Consider the following 9,435-nt stretch of genomic DNA (forward strand, 5'->3'; position numbering starts at 1 on the left):
GAATAGTAGTGATTGAGAAATAGGGTTCTCTTAAAATAATACAATGAAGCGTAGAGAACTCTCTTAGTTTTCTCTCAAGAAGATAGAGGAAAAGAAAGATTAGAGAGAATGAAAATCTTGGCTAATAATGTAGAAAATAATAAGGCTTCCAAAAGTTGTTCCAAAGCCTTCAAGAGACCCTTTTATATAGTGTTAGAGAAGACTTTCCTTGATCAATCTCAACCCTCCATGTATTTTTCTCCCAATTCTAAATGTGAACACAAGATATTTAGATATATTGATGATAATCTATGAGACCGACCACCACATGCCACTTCGACGGACGGACCTCGGGAGTGGAAACTTCCAATTCAGTTATGCATGGCGCTGTCTGTGGGAATGTAGTCTGCAAGACCATGGAGCGACGGGGTTGGTTAGGTTGGTCTGGCTAGGATTCCCTAGTCAGGCTGGGGTCCCCTGGTTAGGCAGGGATTCCCTGGTCATGCTAGGATTCCTTCTCTCTCTTTCTAGTGAGTGAACCACGAGTGTGGTGCACGAACGGATTCTCTTTACAGTGGTAAGGGTAGGCACAAACACCAAGCAGGCTCCCGGTAGCCCAAAAAGCGATAGGGAGCCTGCATTGCAGAGAGTGCCGTACCCTACTCAAAGTAAGATAACCGTTATAATTCACTTTAAATACTCCTTATATGACCCAAAGGAGAATGAAGGAAGAAGAAAGTGCCTGCCCTTATTCCGGTCAGGTTGAGACCGACCATTACATGCTGCCTCGACAGATGGACCCGGGTGTAGAAGCTTCGAACTTGGCTATGCCTGGCCTCGATAATTGTAACACCCCAAATTTCTTGAGCGTGTTATAACTTAGGATTTCGGGAATATAATAATTTTTCATACCACAATCATTGTCATACATCACACAAATTCTCAAAAATCCTAATTTTCACCTCCTCAGCTTAACAAACCCAATATTAAATAGCTAAGACAGGTATTAAAATTTCAAATGCAGAAGCTAGATCGAACCTGATATGGTTCACAACCATAATGCTTTATTTATCATAAATAAAATCATTCAATACGTCTACAAAAGGTATTACATGGACATCATCTCTCGCAAGTGATAATTGGACATCTTAAACATATCCAAAATTACATAGGTTCGCACATAAACAAAAATATGCTAAACATGCTACAAGCAGTAAATTAAGCTTATTCTTCAGCTACCTCATTTCCTTTAGAGACGCTTGTTGAACCTGGAACGTTTGAATATTCCAAGGACACAGTCGAATTAAAAGACGAATCTTGTAGTGAGAAACTCCAAAAATAGTTTATATCGATGCATGATCAGGTATAAAATGTATGAGAAGACAAGGAGAACTACTCCAAAGTGCCTCGTGAACATGTCAACCTCCTCCAACGAGAGCTTTCTCAATGGCGCACGCATAGCGCCTCTCGGGAGGTTCCTAACCATGTCACCTTGGCCCAACCTCATAGAACTCATGCAATCACCACATTCGTTGTCTCTTAGACTCATGGTCTTTCCCACGAGAGCTTTTTTCAATGGCGCACGCATAGCGCCTCTCGGGGGATATCCGACTTTTGCCTTTGGTCAACAACAAATAAATGCAATAGTATGGCCACACGAATTTTATAAATGCAACAGTTAAAAATCCAATAGCATATATTTTCCAGAAAAATACATTTCAGATATGCAATATGATTTCATGTAAGAGAATAACAAGAGTTTACGTATAAGAACTTCACAAAACACGTCTCATGCAATAGAAGTCTCTCATAAGAGAATAACAAAATAGGATTTGGAGTGTAGGAGTCTCACCTTGTTGGTTTATCTCTTGGATGGTATAATTTCATAGCAACAGCCTAAGTTTCTGTAGAAAACACATGTTTTGGTAAACCTAACCTCAAATGTTTTTACATAGGGTTAAGGGGCATTAAAGTAGGGGCATAACTGGAAAATTTTATGGAAAAATGACCTATCATGCGCCCCGAGAAGGTGAGCCATGGGCCTTCACGCGTAGCATTTCCTGGTGCGTGTATCTCATGCGTTGCCTACCAGATTCGGACAATATTTCGTCATTTTCGTATTTCGACCATATCTCCCTCGTTTTAACTCCGATTCGACCCCCATTTGAACCTACATGACTCTCTCTTTTTCCTCTATAGGATTGTAAAAAAAAACACAAAAAAAATCAGACTTACCTTGCTTTTTTTTTTACTGATTTTGGCGAATTTCGACGAAGGCTCGTAACTCCGACGAGGCTCGTTCTCCCCGGCTTCTCCTTCGATTTCTTCCTGCCTTCTTGCCGAACTTCCTCCTCTCTCTAGAGAAATCTCCTCCTCTTAGAGTGCCTCAACTCTCAAACTTGTTTGGAATGATTTGAGAACAACCCATGGTGCCTATTTATAGATTTCTTAAACCAATCACATTATGCCACTTGTCACAATCTAAGCCATGGACTCCAAAGACTCAAAGATATATTTGAATGGCTTTTGAAATCCAAAACTAGAATGGATTTAATTTTTGAAATCCAAGCTAATTCCCCAACTTCTTCCAAATGACATTTTGACCCTTATTTCAAGTTCTCAAACTTTAATATTTTACCACATAAGCTCCTAATTTCATCCTTATTTCATTTGGATAATTCTCTAATTACAATTACACCCTCAAACATCAAATTTATTGTGATACTTAAAATCTCAAAATTAATAACTCAAAATTACTTGATATCTACTATTTTCGGGAAGCCCTTACCATCATTTGGTCTTTTCAGGCTATAACTTAGCTTAACCGAAAACTGTCTCTTATTTTATTTCTTTCAGTGCCATAAATCTCGCCTCAAGACGCTCGTCAAAAATATACCTTTGTCCTTAGGTATCTAAGCTCCAGGGCACTCCCTGCGATCGATTCGATCACTTGTTGCCATTTCAAGCATATTTTTCGATATTTTAAACTCTCTTAAAATACGTGGCATCTTCACGAAAATATGGGGTATTATAATAATGTAGCCTGTAAGACAATGGAGCGATGCGGTTGAGATCCCCGGAGATAAACTCCAATGCTCAAGTTAGTAGAGTAAATGCAGGTAGTAGAAAATGTAAGAGCTGGAGAGATCTCCATACCTAGTCAAGGCCCCTGCTTTTTATAGGTGAGACCATTATAAGGTACTTGAGATAAAGTCGCATGGTCTGGCCTAGCTCCTAGATTCCACTTCGAATTTTTTTGGTCTGGCCTGGATTTCTTGAATCCACTTTGGATTGTTTAGTCTGGTCTGAATTTTCTGGAAGAGTCGCATGGTTCGATATGGATTTTCCAAACTTTACTCTGGATTGGTTTGCAAGTGTTGCCACGTGTCCTTTAACTAGTTGTAGAAGATTGTTCCCCACTTCGCATTGTGGACTTACCACGTGCCAGTCTCTTGGGCAATCTATGTGGCGAGGGAGACGACCACCGTGCAAGGGGTATTTTAGTAATTTAGATAATACACATCACTTGCCCCCCTACTCTTTGAGCCAAGTTGAGAATCATGTTGGGTCAAGGGGTAGCCCAATTTTTGAGATCATGTGAGTGTGGACTTCCCCAAGGTGTACATGAGCATGTGAATCTAGTAGCATTCATTACATTGGAATTATAATAGGTGTTTGGTTGGAGGGCTTGGGTCTCCCTTATATAAGCTCAAGGCCCCACCCCTCAATTATCACTTCTCTTAGCAGCCAAGCTTCTAACTTTTGAGGTTAGTCATTCTCCCTCTTCTCTGTTTCACTTCTTCCTTTCATTCCTTCTATTTTTCTTATTCTTTTTATTTATTTATTTATTTATTTTAATTTCTTCTTGGCTAGATCTTAGCCTTGGCAATGGCAGAGGGTGGCTATGGCTGAGCTCTGCCCTGGCCTTGGCCAAGCTCGACCAAGAGGCCGAGCTCGGCCTAACCAACCCCAACTTTGCCTAGCCCTAGTCGAGCGCAGTTAGGGGGCTAAGGTCAGTTAGGCTGAGTGCAGCCAAGGGGCCAAGTTCAGCCAGGCCGAGTGCAGCCAAGGGGCCAAGTTCAGCCAGGCCGAGTGTAGCCAAGGAGTCGAGGTCGGCCAGGCCGAGTGTAGCCAAGGAGTCGAGGTCGGCCAGGCTGACCTCGGCTCCTGCCCATGGTCGGGCGCGGAGCTCTTTCCCCCTCCCCCCCCCTTCTTTTTTTTTTTTGGGGGGGGGGGGGGGGGCTAAAATTTTTTGCTTGACTAACCTATTTCTTATTACTTTGGTCACAAGCATGGTTGGGATTTTCTAGCCTTGGTTTTCCTTTCCTGACTTTTGTCCTCTTTCCCCCAATTAGTTCTTCATTCCTGGTTAATCTTTCTTATTGCTTTCATTGTAGGCGTGGTTGGGATTTCCCAAGCTAGGTCGTGTTTACTGAGATCCTTTTAGCTCGTGCCCAGTCTTGGTTTTCCTGACTTCTATCCTCCTTTAGTTTGGGGACAACTTAAGGCTTTTAACCCTTGGATTTTAGCCACTCCCTCGCAAAGGAGGGTGTTGAGTTTCTTCTAGCTTTTAGTCCACCTTCGATTTGGGGACAACTTAGGGCTCTTGACCCTTGGATTTTAGTCAGTCCCTCGTGGATGAGGGTGTTGAGTTTCTTTTGGCCATTAGTCCACCTTCGACTTGGGGACGGCCTAAGGCTCTTAATCCTTGGATTTTAGCCACTCCCTCACAGAGAAGGGTGTTGAGTTTCTTTTAGCCATTAGTCCACCTTTGACTTGGGGACGACTTAGGGCTCTTGACTAGTGGATTTTAACCACTCCCTACTGGAGAAGAGTGTTGAGATTCTTCTGACCATTAGTCCACATTTGACTTGGGGACGACTTAGGGCTCTTTACCATTGGATTTTAGCCACTCCCTCGCAGAGGAGGGTGTTGAGTTTATTTCGGCCATTAATCCACCTTGGACTTGGGGACAACCTAGGGCTCTTGACCCTTAGATTTTAACCACTCCCTCGTGGAGAAGGGTTTTGGGCTCTAAGTTTTTTCGGGCCATTAGTCCACTTTCGACTTAGGGTCGGTCTTGGGCTCTTGACCTTTCTTGTCGGGCTACTCATCTTGTATGACCTTCATTATTTCTTCAACGTTGATGTACATGTTAGCCCGGGAAAGCACTTTTGTGAAGGTACGAGGTGGAGTCTTGGCTAAGGACTGAGCGAATGGCCCAGCCCTCAAGCCATTCTGGAGGGCCACCATTGCAATTTGTTGATCAAACTCATCGATGCTCAAAGCCTCTTCATTAAACCTGGCCACAAAATCCTTTAGGGACTCCCCTTGGTTTTGCTTGTCGCTAACCAAAGCCATAGAAGACTTTCGGTGATGCTTCAAGGGAGCATAATGTTGGTTCTAATGATGGCAAATATATCCCAACAGGGGGGGTGAATTGGGATTTGTATAAATTTTTTGATAATTAAAATAATGGTTGATGGCAGAAAACTATGTTTCGAAATATAGGGTATATGTTTCGAAATAAACCTTTCAGTTTTGCAAGTTTCGAAACCTACTATATATGTTTCGAAATATACCTTACTGTTATAGATTGTTACGAAATATAGAATGTGTATTTCGAAATATACTTTTTTGTTTTTCTTGATTCAAAATCTTTTAGCTTGTTTTTCAAAATAATGATCTTTGACAAAGATGATTTACATAAGTAAGAGTATACCAAAGGTGTTTGAGATTAAAGATTGGTACTTATGTTTATATGAATGAGTATAGGCTTATGCTCAAGGAAAATGTGTTTTAAACTTTGAAACAATTCTTTTGAAATCTCAAGCAATAATGGATAAGCAAAAACACAAGTTTGACTGCACACAAGATATATAGTGGTTCAGCACCCCACCTAGTCCACTACCTTCAAGTCTTCCCACTTGAAGGATTTTCAATCCCAATCACTTTCACTAGTGATCAACACAAGAGTTTTATCACGGTTCACCCTAAAACCTTGTACAATGAGTTTTTATGGCTCAATTCAAACCTTTCACCAAGTGAGTGTTTACGAGCTTAACTCAAACCTTATAACAAGTGAGTTTTAGGCTCAACTCAAACCTTACAACAATCAAGATAAATAGAGTTTTATCTTTAAAACCTAATGAATTTATAGAGCTGGACAAACCTCTTAGCTTGAGGTGAAGAGAGCTGGACAAGATGAGACTTCAGTTTTCGCTTGCTTCTCCTTTTCACTTACAATACATAAGAATAGAATTTGTAGAGGATCTTCTTTGAAAGCTTGAAAAAACGTTTTGATCTCCACTTGTGCTTGAGTATGTGTCTCTAGTGTGTGCTCTCTTGTTGTGTCTTGTTCTTATCTTCAAACATTTGCTATTTATATCAAGAGATAGAAATCTAGTCATTTATAGCCATTGAAGACAAGACAGAAAATAAGGTTTCGAAACATCACAAATTTACACTAAGGTTTCGAAACATACTCCTCATGTTTTGAAACATACATCATTTCCAGCTGGACTTGCATTTAGAGACAGCATTGAGTGGGAGGCATAATCTATTCCCCACTAACATATAAAAATGATCTCCACTTTCAAATTTGAATTTGAATTCTTAGAGCATGGAGAATACATTTAAAAATGCTTTGAGAAGCTTTTAGATAAATATTAAAATGCAAAACAAAAGCATATTCGATCTTTTAAATCTCTACTAACAAAAATGTCAGAGGTTTTGAAACATGGCACATAGGTTTCGAAACATAGTCCAAAACTTGATTTGAAAACAAATGCATGGCATTGATGTTTCGAAATAACATATACACTTAGAGAACATGAAAAACTTTTCAAAGGGGTTTCGAAACATGCACATAAATATAATAGATTTTTTAAAAGGATTTGCTTGATAACACAATCTATAGCATGTATTCATTACAACATATTTTTATTGAATCCATAACATGTCCACATTTTGATTTTATTTATATTTTACCTTCTATTTACTTTAATACATTAATGTAAATAAGCAAGCACCCCATATTTGGATTCAATAAAAATATCCAAAAAATCAAAATCCATAACAATAAGAAAGTAGAATTTTGATTTTAGTACAAACTCAGGATTTAACAATCTCACCACCTTCAAAATACATACTTTCTATTTTTTGAAAAAAAATATTAAAAATTATTTTATCACTAATGAATATTAGCTATCAAAATACTGAGAAATAGTTTTTCAAAATGAAAATATTTTCAGAAATATGTTCTAGTTGGTCTTTTGCCTTAGAACAATTTTAGCTTCATTTTGACCAACAATTTCAAGGCTAATTTTGAAAATCACTTTAAGAGATTCTTTTAAATCTTAATACTTATTTTTGCAAATCTCCACATGTATAAGAATGAAATTAATTTAGTTTTCATTTGAACAGAATAATACTTGATATTGAAATTGATATATGTTGAAAACCATAACCTTGATTCATGACTTAGGGATTAAGCCAATAGATGTTTTTCACCATCAAAACTAATATATAAAAGTAAGACAAAACATAATGGTCTAGGAAACATATCTTTAACTCTCCCCAGCTATTGATGGAATGAAGGGGAAGACAAGAGTACCATGTCCGGGCATGACCTCCTAAAGTAGCCAAAAAGGCCCGGCACCAGATCACGTCTGACCCCGACTGCATCAACATATGAGAGGAGAAGAGCTCTACATAACCATAGGGGTCTTTGTTTCCATCGTAGAGTTTAATGGATGGGATACAAAATATCTTCGGAGGAACCTCTGCCATGATGTTCCTACTCAAGGGTTGGTTAGAATCGAAAAAGGGCAGTTCCTCCTTTCCCTTCTTGAGTTCTTGGACCTATCATCTAGAGAACGTAACCTCTTCTCCTACGAGGTCCTTCCTTCCCGTGAGGGGGAAGAAATGGATCATGCCACCTTAGAGGGATGGATTTCCTAGCTTGATTGGTGGGATGGACAATGCTCCCAACTAAGAGGTGACTGGTGCACCTCCTAATGAGAGGGAACTTGCAGGTGACGCTATTCATTATGGTGTAGGTAACCGGTCAATAATTCGATTAACTGTTGGACTTGATTTTCCAGCCCGGCGAGTCTGTCTTTTGGCATTGGATGAGCAGGAGGTGGTGGATCCCCTCCTTGCGTCGGGGCCTCTAAATTGACCCTAGCCTGGCTATGGGTCACGTCCTTTCGGGAGCCATGCAGCAAGTTAAAATAGGGAGAAAAAATCATTAGCACTTGGTTGAAGGTGAAAAGACTGAGGTCCAAGGTCAGGAGGGGAAGTCCGAAGCATGAGGTAGAGAAAGAAAAGGCTGGCAATTTTGGACATCAGCCCCACGGTGGGCGCCAAATGATGATGATATGTGAGACCGACCACCACGTGCCGCCTCGATAGATGGACATTGGGAGTGGAAACTTTAGATTTAGCTATGCTTGGCGATGTCTATGGGAATGTATCTTGTAATACAATGAAGCGACGGAGCTGGTTAGGTTGGGATTCCCTGGTCAAGCTGGGATCCCTTAGTCAGGCTGGGATTCCTGTTAGTTCTATATAATGGAAAATATATCCCAAGATGGGGGTGAATTGGGATTAGGGTAAATTTTCAGTAACTTGACAACTTTAGCTTGCAAGATACTAGGTTTCGAAACTTGAAGGAGTATGTTTTGAAATCTATCTTACTAGAAGGTATGTTTCAAAACCTACTATAGTATGTTTCAAAACCTTACTCTCTGGTTTGCTTATTTTGAAACTCCTTTAACTTTTGAAAAATGTTTCTTTTGAAAGCATAGGCAACAATAGTAAGCAAGAGAAATAATCAAAACAAGTGCACACAGGATTTATAGTGGTTCGGAACCCGCCTACTCTACTACCTTCAAGCTTACCCACTTGAAGGATTTTCAATCATAATCACTTTCAGTAGTGATCAAACGCACTAAGGGTTTTACCACGGTTCACCCTAAAACCTTACATAGTGAGTTTTTATGGCTTAACTCAAACCTTCACCAAATGAGTTTTTTTGGGCTAAACACGAACCTTACAATCATGTGAGTTTTAGGCTCAACTTAAACCTTTTCACAATGAGTTTTAGGCTAAACTCAAACCTTACAACTTTGAATCAGATAAATAAAGTTTTATCTATTACAGCCCAATAAATTTAACATAATGAAAACGCCGTACCAAACACAGTTGTACAAACTTTCTTGGTTTGAGAGTAGGAGAGCTTAGATGGAAGAGAATTTGAATGCTTTGTCTCGCTTCTCTTTTTTCACACCACACAACACGCTTAGAAATGGAATGGATCTTCGTTATAGGCTTTAACAACTATTTTCTTTCACATGTGCATGTGAGTGTAACTTGTATCTCTTGAGAATGTATAAATGAGTAAGTGCTTGTTCTCTTATGTTCTTGTGTGTTGTGGATATTTCTTTTGTTTTC

Source organism: Diospyros lotus, chromosome 6 (genome assembly GCF_014633365.1).
Source record: "Diospyros lotus cultivar Yz01 chromosome 6, ASM1463336v1, whole genome shotgun sequence".
Lineage (NCBI taxonomy): Eukaryota > Viridiplantae > Streptophyta > Magnoliopsida > Ericales > Ebenaceae > Diospyros > Diospyros lotus.